Source organism: Capra hircus, chromosome 1 (genome assembly GCF_001704415.2).
Source record: "Capra hircus breed San Clemente chromosome 1, ASM170441v1, whole genome shotgun sequence".
Lineage (NCBI taxonomy): Eukaryota > Metazoa > Chordata > Mammalia > Artiodactyla > Bovidae > Capra > Capra hircus.
In genome coordinates this window covers 144,423,034-144,435,985 of record NC_030808.1, presented here as the reverse complement: position 1 = coordinate 144,435,985, position 12,952 = coordinate 144,423,034, and the positions used below count along the sequence as shown (strand labels likewise).

Genomic DNA, 12,952 nt, shown 5'->3' with positions numbered 1-12,952 from the left:
ATACCGAAGAAACAAAAGCATCTCTGCTCACAGGGGGTGTGATTGTCCACACTGAAACCCTTAATAATCTACAAAAAGACTCGTAGAAATACATGAGGGTTTAGCAAGTTGAAGAATGCAAGTCTGGGGTAATAAAAATTCATCATGTTTCTTGGACTTCCCTGGGAGCTCAGTCGATAAGAATCCACCTGCCGATGCGGGGGACATGGATTCGACCCCCGACTGGGGAAGATTCCACAGCCTGCACGCCGCCGTTACAGAGGCCCACACACCTAGGGGCCCTCCCAGGCGGCTTAGTGGTAGAGAATCCACCTGCCAGTGCAGAAGACTCAGGCGATGCAGGTTCGATCCTTGGGTGGGGAAAATCCCCTGGAGGGAAATGGCGACCCACTCCAGGATTCTTGCCTGGAAAATCCCATGGACAGTGCAGCCTTGTGGGCCACAGTCCATGGGGGTCACAAATAGTCACACACAACTAGCAACTGAGCGTGCATGCATGTACACACTCTAGGACCTGCAAGCTACACCTACTGAGCCTCCCTGCTGCAACCACGGAAGCATGTGCACCGCGAGCCGAGACTCCACAACAAGAGAAGCCACAGCAATGAGAAAGCCCATGTACTGCATCCGAAAAAGTCCTCAGACAGGAAAGAAGACCCAGCACAACCAATAATAATAATAATAATAAATAAACAAGGAATTTAGAGACTACTTATATTTCTATATAATAGCAATAAAATTGAAATAAGGTTTTTGTTTAAAAGTATGTTAGAATTAAAAACTGAAAACAACAACAACAAAAAAACTGAAAACAGGTATGAGTTTTACAGAATATGTACATAATGACATCTATAAAAACACTGATGAAAGGAAAAGAAGACACAGATAAGTGTAGAACTAGACCATGTCTGCATGTTTAAACATTATTATGATGTCAGTTGCCTCCAAACTGGGGCCTCCCTGGTAGTTCAGCTGGTAAAGGATCTGCCTGACATGCAGGATACCCTGGTTTGATTCCTGGGTTGGGAAGATCCCCTGGAGAAGGGATAGACTACCCACTCCAGTACTCTTGGGCTTCCCTGGTGGCCGAGATGTCAGAGAATCTGGCGGCAGTGCAGAAAACATGGGTTTGATCCCTGGCTTGGAAAGATCCCCTGGAGGAGGGCTTGGCAACCCACTCTAGGATTCTTGCCTGGAGAATCCCCATGACAGAGGAGCCTGGCAGGCTACAGTCCTTGGGGTCACAAAGAGTTGGACACGACTAAGCGACTAAACACAGCACATCATCTCCAAATTGATCTATAGATTCAAAGTAATTCCAATAACAAATGGGATTTCTTTGTTGGTATCAATAAGTTGACCCTAAAATTATTTGGAAAGGCAAAGGAGCTCAAGAAGCCACAAAATTTGAATGGGGAAAAAAGTTGGAGGTTTTACCCTATCTGACTTCAGTATTTTCCATAAAGCTATAATAATCAAAACAATCCAATGCTAACGAAGGTACAGGCCCAGATGAATGATACAGAAAAGAAAAACAGGCCCACACAAGTGAAATCAATTGATTTCTTATAAAAGTGCAAAGGCAGTTTGGAACAATGGATGTCTATATGCAAAACAAAAATGTAAGCCTTGACCCGTACCTCAATTTTTACTTAATGTAAAACTTTAATCAAAGTTTATCAGAAACCTAAATATAAAATGTGAAAGTTTTAAACTTTCAGAGGAAAACATAGGAGAAAATCTTTGTGACCTTGTGGTTAGGCAGAGTTCTTAGATTCAATACCAAAAGCACGATCGCTAAAAGACAAAAAGGAATACCCTGGACTTTATCAGTATTAAACTATTTTGTTCATCAAAAGACACTCTTAAAGAATGAAAACACAAGCCATAGACTGGGAGAAAATATTTGCAAATCACACATCTGACTAAAGTCCTTGTATGCAAAATATATAAAGAACACTCAAAATCCAACATCAAGAAAAACTAACAAAGAAAAGGGCCTAAAGATTTGAAGAAATACCAAAGAAGATGCAGGGATGGAAAATAAGCATATAAATGATGCTCCACGTGATTTCTCATTAGGGAAGTGCAAATTAAAACTGCAACAAAGTCCCCTTCATACTTATGAGAAAGGCTAGAATGAAAAACAGTTAACATGCCAGTGTTGGCAGGGATGTGGAGGAACTGGAGCTTTGATACATAAAATAATATCATAAATGACACAGCCACTGTGGATAAGTTTGGCAAATAGGTACATTAGAGAACCTCACCATATCACTGGTCTTTGGGGAAATGCAAGTTTAAATTATGCTAAGGTAGTGCAGCTGCTGCTAAGTCGCGTCAGTCACGTCTGACTCAGTGCGACCCCATAGATGGCAGCCCACTAGGCTCCTCTATCCCTAGGATTCTCCAGGCAAGAACCTGGAGTGGGTTGTCATTTCCTTCTCCAATGCATGAAAGTGAAAAGTGAAAGTGAAGTCGCTCAGTCATGTCTGCCTCTTAGCGACCCCAAGGACTGCAGCTTACCAAGCTCCTCCGTCTATGGGATTTTCCAGGCAAGAGTACTGGAGTGGGTCACCAGTGCCTTCTCTGATACTAAGGTACTACTGCATACCTATTGTTGTTAGGTCACTAAATGAAGTGAAGTGGAGTGAAAGTTGCTTAGTTGTGTCTGACTCTTAATTCTCCAGGCCAGAATACTGGAGTGGGTAGCTGCCGGGCTCCAGCCCCGGTGGATCCAGGGAATTCGAAGGTGGGGACGGTGTCGGCATCCTGGAAAAAACTTATTGAATTATAGATATAGAGGGAGATTAGGAACAGATAGTGTAGTAGAAAAAGAGGCTGAATTCAGATAGGAAAACCGGGAGCGAGAAAAAGATGACACGGGGGAATCAGTCTTTCCGGAAACTGATCCATTTTCTTTATTTTTCAGGTTTGTTTATATACCTTTTTGTTATACATAGGGATGAATACAGAGTCACGCAGGGGTCAGCAGACCTGACCTTTGTCATAATCAGGTGCTTCATATAAAATTATACAAAGGTCTTATGAGTTTCATCATCTTTTAGCCATGAGGTCCGCTGACATTTTATGGCCGTTTCTGATATCGGTCAGTTAACCAGAAAACTTATTTTTCCAGGGGTGATTTTTTCTTAAATCAGGCGCCACCCTCCAAATAAAGTTGCATTCCTATAGGGTGAGGGTGTAGTGAGTTACAATCAAGAAAGGAATTTACTTAACCTGAGGTTTAACATGATTAATCTTAAAGGTTAATACTTATTTCTCCTATACGCTCATTATATTCATTATAAGGACAGGAATATGGAGATTTAGCAGCAAATATTGGCTCAACAAATGTAAACCCTTCACCAATGTTCCCCTTAAGATCTATTTTGTCTTAAGATAGTGATAAAGTTACATAGCATAGTGATTTATAGTGATTTATAACAAAGTACAGTGATCTATAACAAAAGAGAAGATTCATTAACTCAAGAAGTCTAGTATTGCTAACATCAAAAAACTACTATATTTCCTTTTCTATATTCCAAATACATTGATTAATATATTCCCAGGTGCCTAAGGATATGGAGGCCTGATGGCAATCATTGACTCATCAATGAAAAAAGCCCTACGCTAATACAGCAAACTCTCTGTGCTGTTTATGGCTGAGAGGCTGTCACACAAGCTAGTCTGTCAGTAGAGAGGTTTGACCTGAGACATCCTTGTCGCACCCAGGGCAGGGAATTAGCAGTAATTATTGGCAGGACAAATGAAAAAACCCTTCACCAATATAATTCCTAATCAACCTACTAATGCTATACTAACAATCTTCTAACTACTCAAAAGAGTCTGTATTTAGAAAGTTTTAAAACATCCCGTGCCTCTCACAGTTGGGAGGCTGTAAACAATCACATGCGGTCGGACGAGCCTGATCAGGCAGGCCAGAGAACCTCCAGAATTCGTAAGTTGAAACACTCTTGTCACGCCCAGGAATTTTTATTAACTGGAGCTGCAAGTTAACTCCTTCTCTGAGAGAAATGGTTATGGGGGAGAGCTCCCCGTAAAGTACTCTGGTTTGGGGGTAGATGCTCGGGAACAGGGGGTTTCCTGAGGCTTGATCACGCCTTTGCGTATGCCAAGCTTCCTTCCTCATGGCCTTTGCCATGGGCGGAGTTCCTCACGCTGGCTCCCAACAGCTAGCCTTTCCCTTCTCCAGGAGATCTTCCCAACCCAGGGATCGAACCCAGGTCTCCCACATTGCAGGCAGATTCTTTACCAGCTGAGCCACAAGGGAAGTCCAAGAACACTGGAATGGGTAGCCTATCCCTTCTCCAGCAGATCTTCCCAACCCAGGAATAGAACCAGAGTCTCCTGCATTGCAAGTGGATTCTTTACGAACTGAGCTATGAGGGAAGCCCTGTTTAGTCACTAAGTTGAGTTTAACTCTTTGCGACCCCATGGACTATAGCCTGCCAGGCTCCCCTGTCCATGGGATTTCCAGGGAAGAATACTGGAGTGGGTTGCTATTTCCCTCTTCAGAGGATTTTCCCACCCAGGAGATCGGACTCACAGCTCCTGCATTGGCAGGTGGACTCTTCACCAGTGAGCCATCTGGGAGCCCTCACACCTATTAGAACGGCCAAAATTAAAACCCTCAGGGTATTGACTGTTGGCCAAGGATATGCAGCCACCTGAACGTTCATGCATTGCTGGTGGGAATGCAGAATGGCACAGCCACTTGGGGAAAGAGCTTAGCAGGTTCCTATCAAGCCAAACATACAGTTCCCATCTGATCCAGTTATGCTGCACCTGGGTGTTTATCCTAGAGGAATGAAAACATGATCACAAAGAAACCTGTACACAGAGAACGTAGACAGCAGGTTTGTTCATAATCACGAAAGACAGGAAGTCATGAAAGTGTCTCCCAGCTGTGCAGTGAACAAATGGGGGAGACCCCTCACCCCGGACACCGCGCAGCAGGAAAGGGGATGAGCCCGGATGCACACGGCACCACGGCCACTGCATTTTCGGAGCGAAAGAAGCCAGACCCCAAAGGCCACCCAGTCTATGATTCCATGTATGTGACCTCCTGGAAAAGCCACAGCTGCAGGGATCTTGAATCAGCACCTGCCTGGGGCTTTGGGCCGAGGGAGGAGCTGACTCCAGTGGACAGGAGTGTGGGGGCCTGTATGGTCTGGTGGGGGTGTGTCTGCATTTGTGAAAACTTAGAAAACTATGCATGGCAAAGAGGGGGTCGAAGGCCAGAAGGGCAGGGCAGCCAGCAGGCACTTGCTTCTACAGGGCCAAGCCGGTGGACCTCCTCTCCCTCCATCTGCTTTTTGCTGACTTTGTTGTTCTTTATTATTGTTTTTTATATGTGCCTGCCTTTGGGCTCACTCTTTTTCTGGACCGTGTACTCTCGAGGTAGTTTTTGTACATAATGTACGAGTGGTTCCTTTCCAGAATAGCTGTCTTATCTGAAGTGCTCTAATCTCCATCTGCCTGATAATCCACTTTCCTCAGACTTTCAAGATTTGGTTGCACTGTCTTCAGGTATGTTGACTGGCTGAGCAAAGTCAGATGCCAAACTCTCTGGAGCTTTTAGGCTGTTTCTGCATATTTGGCGTCAGACATTCACCAGTGTGTCAGATACACACCGTTTTCCTCTCATCCTGTCCTAGTTTGGTCAGAGTCCTGGATCTGAAGCCCAGGTTTCCCTCCCTTCTCTCCGGAGAACGCTCTGCTTCTCCCTTCGCTGTGCACGTTCTGACCCTGGAGACCCCGTCTGATGGGGAGGGACCTGCCCTCCTTCCTGCTCTGTGCTTGAGGCATGCCTTGTTCTTCTCACTCACCCCTTCTCCCTTTGGCTGGTCTGTCCACTGTTCATCCGTGCTGCTTGAGAGGGACGTCCGACAGCAGGGGACAGCACTGTCCCAATTGTGAGCTCTGCGATGCCAAGTCACAGAGACGGGGGTTCACAGCCACTCACCTGAGAGCGATAGAGACAGGTGGGAGGGGGGAGCTGCCAGGCATGCACGGTGGGGCTTCGGGACCCTAGAATAGTCCTGTGTTTGCTGAGAGAACCTCACACAGCTCAGGGGTGATCCAGCCCTCAACCAGGACATGCATTTTACTAGCTGCAAACTCTTGTGTAAATAAACAAGAAGAAATAGGGGCTCAAAACACCAACAAGGAAAGGGAAGCCTCAGGGAGCCTTCAGCTGGCCCTGCACACACCTGGACGGGGTATAAAAGGCCCACAGCCCTGAGCAGCACTCACACACACACACACTCACTCACTCACTCACACTCACACCTCACCCTCCTCCAGCCCCACCGCCTCCACCATGGCTTCCTCCGCCCTGTCTGTCTGCTCCAGTGACCTGAGCTACAGCAGCCGGGTCTGCCTCCCCGGGTCCTGTGACTCCTACACGGGCCCCTCCTGACAGGTGGACGACGGTCCAGAGAGCTGCTGCGAGCCCCCCTGCTGTGCCCCCAGCTGCTGCACCCCAGCCCCCCACCTGACCCTCCTCTGCGCCCCTGTGAGCTGTGAATCGAGCCCCTGCTGCCAGCCAGCCTGCAGCTGCTCCTGCCCGGACTTGTGCTGCCAGCAGTCAAGCTGCCAGCCCTCCTGCTGCACCTCATCCCCCTGCCAGCAGGCCTGCTGTGAGCCCGTCTGCTACACACCTGTCTGCTGCAGGCCCATCTGCTGCACCCCTGTCTGCTGCAGACCCGTCTGCTGCACACCCGTCTCCTGCAGGCCCGTCTGCTGCAGACCCGTCTGCTGCACACCCCTCTGCTGCAGGCCCGTCTGCTGTGAGTCCTCCCGCTGCTCAGCCTCCTTGTGCTGCCAGCCCAACCCCTGCCCCTCGGTCAGTTGCAGACCCTCCTCCTCCGTGTCCCTCCTCTGCCGTCCTGTGTGCCGCCCCACATGCTGCGTGCCCACCTCCTCCTGCCAGCCCAGCTGCTGCCGCCCAGCCTCCTGCCTGTCCCTGCTCTGCCGGCCCGCGTGCTCCCGCCCTGCTTGCTGCGTCCCAACCTCGGCCCCAGAGCCCTGTTACTGACCTGGCACATTGCCAACTCCTTCCAGGGCCAACGCTGGTTTTCACCTGAAATTTCTGTAGCCTTCAACCCATTCTGGGGTCTCCTTCTGCCCCAGAATTTCCTGTGAGCAGCCTGGGCTGGCTCCTGGTTCCCTCCAGGCCCTGAGTGTCAGCCAGCATCCTGCTCTCCATCCTTGTTGGTCATGGATTTTGTCCTGACCTAGGTGAGGGGTCTGCCTGCTAACAAATAAAGTTATTGTCATGCCCTCTCTGTCGCTTGAGTGCATATCTCTTCAAACCCTGGGAAAGACCTTTGTTGTGGAGAGTGGTCTGGGCTGTGTTAGAAACCTGGCCTTGAGTTGTATCCAGGAGAGTAACATCACCAGGCACAGGTAACAGCACCCGGCTACTCTCTGCCAGGGTGTCCTGAGGCCATAGTTCCACTGAAGCCTCCAGTCCAGAGTATCCTGCTCACCTGTAGACCCATGCATGAAGTGAGTGATGGGGTGGGAATGGGGCACAGGTTCAGGCCCTGGGCTTGCACACTGGGAACATGGGGGTTCCCTAGGGACAAAGGTGACCCCATTTACTAAACATTTGCCTGGAATACATAAAGCTTACCCCAGAAACAGCTTCAGACAGGCTGGTGCCAGCCATTCTCTGGTGCCCTGGACACGAGTGTGAGTTCTTCCATCTGTGTGTGAAGGTCTGGATGGTGAGAGCCACATGCAGTGATGCTGGGAGCCTGTGTGAGTCAGGGTTCTCCAGAGAAAGGACCAATAAGGCATGTGCACATATGCAGAGACTGATGTTGAGAAGCTGGCTCACACCCTTTGGAGGCAGGCAAGATCCAAATCTGCAGAGTGAGCTTCCAGGAAGAGTTGGTGTTGCAGCTACAAATGACCTGCTGGTAGAATCTCTTTCTCCTTGGGGACTTCAGTCTGGTCTCAAGGTCTCCAGCTGCTTGGATGTGGCCCACCCACATTTTGTAGGGCAGTCTGTTTTACTCAGAGTCCACTGATTTCAGTATTGATCTCACCTAAGAAGCAACTGTGTCATGACATCCAGACATGTTTACCCAGACAACTGGGCACCATGGCCTGGTCAGTTGACACTTGAAACTATCCATCACAGGGACCGACAGCCAAAGGGGATGGGCTATTTGGAATGGTAGGTGCTCTCAGGAATTCAAGTATTAAGGCAGCTATCCCTCTGGGGAAATATGGGGAGGAGAAACATATGCTGGCCCTTTGGGACAGTGCTTGGTAGGCAGACACCTGCGGGGCAGTGTGAAGGGCCTTGACTGGGCCCCGATGTAATTGTACCTGTTGTAATATGCATGCATGTGTGCTGAGATGCTTCAAGCGTGTCTGATTCTTTGTGACCTTATGGGCTGTAAGCTGCCCGACTCTTCTGTCCATGAGCTTCTCCAGGCAGGAGTACAGGAGTGGGCCTCTTTGCCCTCCTCCAGGGGGTCTTCCTGACCCAGGGATCAAATCTGTGTCTGCTGCAGTTCCTACTGGCAGGCGAATTCTTTACTGTTGAGCCACAGGGGAAGCCCAGCTGCTATAAGAAACACATTTAAAAGTGAAAAAAAGACAGGGAGAGTTTGTTTAACTACATTTTATTAAACCCAGCATATGCAAAGTGTTAAAAGAGATGTGAATACCAGACCACCTTACCTGTCTCCTGAGAAATCTGTATATGGGTCAAGAGGCAATGATTAGAACTGGATATATAACAATGGACTGGTTCCAAACTGGGAAAGGAGTATGAAGGCTGTATATTGTCACCCTACTTATTTAGCTTATATGCAGGGTACATCATATGAAATGCCAGGCAGGATGAAGTACAAGCTGGAATCAAGCTGGCTAGGAGAAATATCAACAAGCTCAGTTATGCAGATGATACCACCCTTATGGCAGAAAGTGAAGAGAAACTAAAGAGCCTCTTGATGAGGGTGAAAGAGGAGAGTGAAAAAGCTGATGAAACTCAACATTCAAAAAACTAAGATCATGGCATCTGGTCCCATCATTTCATGGCAAATAGATGGGCAAACAATGGAAACAGTAACAGACTTTATTTCTGGGGGGGCTCCAACATCACTGCAGATGGCTGTGATTTCATGACTACAGCCATGAAATGAAAAGATGCTTGCTCTTTAAAAGCAAAGCTATGACCGACCTAGACAGCATATTAGGAAGCAGAGGCATTACTTCGCCAACAAAGGTCTGTCTGGTCAAAGCTGTAGTTTTTCCAGTAGTCATGTATGTCTGTGAGAGTTGGACTGTGAAGAAAGCTGAGCACCAAAGAACTGATGCTTTTGAACTATGGTGTTGGAGAAGACTCTTGAGAATCCCTTGGACAGCAAGGAGATCAAGCCTGAATATTCATTGGAAGGACTGATGCTAAAGCTGAAGCGCCAATACTTTGGCCACCTGATATGAAGAACTGACTCATTAGACAAGACTCTAATGTTGGGAAAGACTGATGGCAAAAGGAGAAGTGGGCAGCAGAGGGTGAGATGCTTAGATAGCATCATTGACTCAGTGGGTATGAATTTGAGCAAACTCTTTTTACTCAAGATAGTGGAGGACAGAGGAGCCTGGCGTGCTGCAGTCCACAGGGTTGCAAAGAATTGGACTTAACTTAATGACTGATCAGCAACAATCCAAAAGCTTAGCATTTCAAAACATCTGATATTAATGAAGTATCAGAACCTCACCAGGGTCACTACCTGGGAAGGACCAGACTTTGTGTGCACCAACAGAACCCATCGCTCTGGCTGTTTAGACTTTTCTTCCTTTCCTTCTCACCTACACCTGCCCAATTCCCCATGTGCTCCTGTATGTTTCCTCACTTGCCCGTTTGTCTTCTTTCTTTCTGGTTTTTGCTCTTCAGGTTTTTTTAACCTGGACCTTTTTTAAAGTCTGTCTTTCTTTATTTTTATTTATTTATTTATTTTTACTTTACAGTACTGTATTGGTTTTGCCATACATTGACATGAATCCACCAGGGGTGTACATGAGTTCCCAGTCCTGAACGCTCCTCCCACCCCCCTCCCCATATCATCTCTGGATCATTCCTGTGCACCAGCCCCAAGCATCCTGTATCCTGTATCGAACCTAGACTGGTGATTCGTTTCTTACATAATACTATACATGTTTCAATGCCATTCTCCCAAATCATCCCACCCTCTCCCTCTCCCACAGAGTCCAAAAGTCTGTTCTATACATCTGTGTCTTTTGCTGTCTCGCATACAGGGTTATCATTACCATCTTTCTAAATTCCATATATATGCATTAGTATACTGTGTTGGTGTTTTTCTTTCTGGCTTACTTCACTCTGTATAATCGGCTCCAGTTTCATCCACCTCATTAGAACTGATTCAAATGTATTCTTTTTAATGGCTGAGTAATACTCCATTGTGTATATGTAGCTCAGCTTTCTTATCCATTCATCTGCTGATGGACATTTAGGTTGCTTCCATGTCCTGGCTATTATAAACAGTGCTGCAATGAACACTGGGGTACATGTGTCTCTTTCAATTCTGGTTTCCTCGGTGTGTATGCCCAGCTCTGGGATTGCTGGGTCATAAGGCAGTTCTATTTGCAGTTTTTTAAGGAATCGCCACACTTCTCCATAGTGGCTGTACTAGTTTGCATTCCCACCAACAGTGTAAGAGGGTTCCCTTTTCTCCACACCCTCTTCAGCATTTATTGCCTGTAGACTTTTGGATCACAGCCATTCTGACTGGTGTGAAATAGTACCTCCTTGTGGTCTTGGTTTGCATTTCTCTGATAATGAGTGATGTTGAGCATCTTTCATGTGTTTGTTATGTATGTCTTCTTTGGAGAAATGTCTGTTTAGTTCTTTGGCTCATTTTTGATTGGGTCGTTTATTTTTCTGGAATTGAGCTGCAGGAGTTGCTTGTATATTTTTGAGATTAGTTGTTTGTCATTTACTTCATTTGCTATTATTTTCTCCCATTCCGAAGGATGTCTTTTCACCTTGCTTATAGTTTCCTTTGTTGTGCAGAAGCTTTTAATTTGATCCCATTTGTTTATTTTTGCTTTTAATTCCAGTATTCTGGGAGGTGAGTCTTAGAGGATCCTGCTGTGATTTACGTTGGAGAGTGTTTTGCCTATGTTCTCCTCTAGGAGTTTTATAGTTTCTGGCCTTTCGTTTAGATCTTTGATCCATTTTGAGTTTATTTTTGTGTATGGTGTTAGAAAGTCTTCATAAAGTCTTCATTGAATTTGTTACCACACTGCTTCTTTTTTGTGTTTCGGTTTTTCTGGCTGAGGGCTGTGTGGGATCCTGGCTCCCTGACCAGGCACTGAACCTACACCCCATGCGCTGGGAGGTGGATCCTTAACCACTGGACCTCCAGGGGACTCCCATCATTTGTCTTCTTTCTTTAAATGTTTCTCCAAGAGGGAAACATGAGTAGAGTGTTTTCCAAGCTCTTGCTTATGTGAAAATACTCTGCTGTTCTCTTTCCTTGAGAAAGATATAAGGGGCTTCCAGGTGGCACTGCTGGTAAAGACTTGGCCTGCCAATGCAAGAGAAAGATGTAATAATTTGAAAATGGGAAAAATCAGCCTTAGTCCCCAGTGTTCCCCTAGATGCTCTGCCTCTTTCACTGTTTGGTGGGAGAGGTCCAGGGTCCACCTGGTAATAGTTCATTTCCAGACCAGACTGTCAGCCGTTTCTTCCTGCCTGGAGATGGAGCTGCCCTTCATTCGGTTCATTTAAAAACTACCAATTTTGAAAACTCAGCAGTGGCCACAAGACTGGAAAAGGTCAGTTTTCATTCCAATCCCTAAGAAAGGCAATGCCAAGGAACACTCAGACTACGCACAATTGCACTCGTCTCACATGCTAGCAAAATAATGCTCAAAACTCTCCCAGCCAGGCTTCAGCCGAACGTGAACTGTGAACTGCCAGATGTGCGAGGTGGTTTTAGAAACGGCAGAGAAACCAGAGATCAACTTGCCAGCTTCTGATGGATCATGGAAAAAGCAAGAGAGTTCCAGAAAAACATCTATTTCTGCTTTACTGACTATGCCAAAGTCTTTGACTGTGTGGATCACAATAACCTGTGGAAAATTCTGAAAGAGATGGGAATACCAGACCACCTGACCTGCCTCTTAAGAAACCTGTATGCAGGTCAGGAAGCAACAGTTAGAACTGGATGTGGAACAACTGAGTGGTTCCAAATAAGAAAAGGAGTACGTCAAGGGTGTATATTGTCACTGTGTTAATTTAACATATATGCAGAGTACATCATGAGAAATGCTGGGCTGGCTAAATCACAAGCCAGAATCAAGATTGCCGGGAGAAATATCAGTAACCTCAGATAGGCAGATGACACTACCCTTACGCCAGAAAGTGAAGAAGAACTAAAAAGCCTGTTGATGAGTGTGAAAAAGGAGACTGAAAAAAATTGGCTTAAAGCTCAACATTCAGAAAACAAAGATCATAGCATCTGGTCCCATCACTTCATGGCAAATAGATGAAGAAACAGTGGAAACAGTGGCAGATTTTATTTTGGGGGCTCCAAAATCATTGCAGATGGTGACTGCAGCCATGAAGTAAAAAGACACTTACTCCTTAGAAAAAATGTTATGACCAACCTAGATAGTATATTAAAGAGCAGAGACATTACTTTGCCAACAGAGGTCCGTCTAGTTAAAGCTATGGTTTTTCCGGTAGTTGTGTATGGATGTGAGAGTTGGACTGTGAAGAAAGCTGAGTGCAGAATTGATGCATTTGAACTGTGGTGTTGGAAAAGATTCCTGGGAGTCCATTGGACTGCAAGAGATCCAACCAGTCCATCCTAAAGGAAATCAGTCCTGAATGTTCATCGGAAGGACTGATGCTGAAGCTGACACTCCAATCCTTTGG

General features: G+C 46.4%; 1 protein-coding gene and 1 pseudogene across 1 annotated transcript in view; both read left to right on the top strand.

The window, feature by feature from the left end:
- Positions 1-12,952, top strand: part of TSPEAR (thrombospondin type laminin G domain and EAR repeats) — a 106,893-nt gene that overhangs the window by 24,773 nt on the left and 69,168 nt on the right. The gene's annotated exons all lie outside the window — the stretch shown is intronic.
- LOC106501809 lies at positions 6,279-7,311 on the top strand (annotated as a pseudogene).